Raw genomic sequence first — 2186 nt, 5'->3', positions numbered from 1 at the left:
TTTTTGTGTGTTTACTTCTTTTCTTTCCATCTCTAGCTTTCCCCTACACTGAGAGCTCTCCCTCTGAAGGCTCTTGATTCCATCCAACTTTTTGGCAGTTCACATGATGAATTTCTTACCTTGAGTGGGGCTATGCAAGAGGAAGCCAACAGGGGGGATCCAAGAGGCAGCGACTGACAGAAGGAGGGGCAGCCTGCTAAGGCTACGGTGATTTGGTAAAGGGTGTCCTTTTTTCCAGTGGACATAATCCATAATCCAGCAAAGTGTGAATAGCTCCAGCATCAAAGCGGTAGGATCCAGAGGTCCAGTGCAAACTGCAGCTGTCAGACAGAAAAGAGCCATCATGTTTAAATCAAGGGCAATAAACTTTCTCGACAGCTGGATAAAGTTTTGGCCCAGTTCAAAGATCTCAACAAAGCAGTCCTCATGAAAGTAGATGTGCCAATGGTGGGGGCAGGGTTGTGGGGGTAGGCAGGAGCTAAACAATGACACTATTTCATTATTTACCTCTTGATTCTTGTTATTTTTAACCTCTTAATTCTTGCAACAAGCATTCTTGCTTACCCACCACACACCAAGCAAAGTTCAAGGTTCTTGTAATAGATTGCAAAAATGGCCTCAAATTCCTCTTGACAATGTCATGTTGCAGCTCCTCCCATCAAGAAGTAAATCTGCATCTCTGCCCTTTGAATCCTGTTATGGCCTTGTAACTTGCTTTGGCCAATGGCACATTAGAGAATGTGATGCAAGCAGAGGAATGGTGATGGCTCATGCATTGGAACATTCATCATCATGCTCTGTGGAGCCAAGAGCACCAGGTGTAGAAGCCAGGGCTAGCCTACTGAAGGATGAGAGACTGTGTGGAGCAGAAATTAATCATCCCAGTTGAGCCCCATCTCCCAGAACAGCCAGACCGCCAACATCCTAGACACGAGTGAAGTATCCTAGACTATATCTAGCCCCAATCACATTGGCCCAGACCATAAGTATTACTCAGATGAGCCACAGAATTATGAGAAATAATAAATGTTTTTAGTTTTAAGCCATAAGATGTGGAAGGTTTTATGAGCTAAAGCTAACTGATACATTACTCTAAAGGGGAGACACTAATAAATGAGAGAAGAATCTGCATCCTCAAGCTAGTGTTCGCTACACTGGGGAATAATGACAGATCATCAAGTGAGTTAGTACTATATAGGTCCTTATAAGGGCAGGGGGACACTAACTGCTCTGGAGTACTGAGCATAACTTTCCATCAATGATACCATTAGAGCTGGATTTTGAGTAGAACTTGGGTCTCCCAGCACTGAATCTGACCCTTCCTCCACTCAGTCCTGCTGCCTCAACATACCCGTGCCTTTTCTCATGTCTGACATTGGCTGGCAACCAAGGGCCCATCAATCCAACACATCACTTCAACCTTCCTGTTGGTGACTGCTCCCTCCCTCCCCCTAAAATCTAAAATTGAGGAAAGGCATCTAGATAAATGACATGTTGTAGGCAGATTTGTAATTCAGTGAGGAGTAAGAATGTTTCCCATTACAGTCTCTGTGGTTTGGGAAAGTGGCCCATGCTTATTTCAGCCTCAGATTTAAGAGAACATTTTCAAAAGCCCTTTCCTATTTATTTTTATCCATCATCCTACCTTTGCAGTCTAGGGAAGGTATGGAGGGCTGAGGGGAGTGTCTACCCCAGTTCCCAAGTCCTGGTCTCCTCTTTTTGTGTGTTACTTTCTATCTGCTAAATTCCAGAAAAATGCTTCGTGAACACAAGATCCCATCCAGATCCCACAGTCTGCAGAGTACCTGCTGGGAGATGGACACTCATAGTCTATGCAGTGGTCCACAGCCCACCTGGCCAGAGAGCTGGGTGTCGTATCTACATCAGAAATGTAGAAGACCCAGAGTACTGCCACTGATTGGTTCAAAGCCTTTGCAAAGTGGTCTTCTCTCTGAACTTGTCTCTTCCACTCTGCTCAACTATTACCCTACCCAACCTTGCTAGGTTAAAGATTATTTTCTCTGTTGTTAAAAAATGGTCATTCCTATTCTCCAAGGACAAGCCCCTACTGTATAAGAGAATCAGGTTAATCTTGTCATAGAAAAATCTGGCTAAAATTAAATCTTGGAAAGAAAAAATAAATTTAGAGACACTGATATAAGCAATAAAAGCAATCTGTTTAAACT

This window comes from Bos grunniens, chromosome 7 (genome assembly GCF_055505025.1).
Source record: "Bos grunniens cultivar Pamir isolate PY7600 chromosome 7, Bosgru_T2T1.0, whole genome shotgun sequence".
NCBI lineage: Eukaryota > Metazoa > Chordata > Mammalia > Artiodactyla > Bovidae > Bos > Bos grunniens.
The sequence above is the reverse complement of the archived record's forward strand: the minus strand, read 5'-3'. Positions refer to the sequence as shown.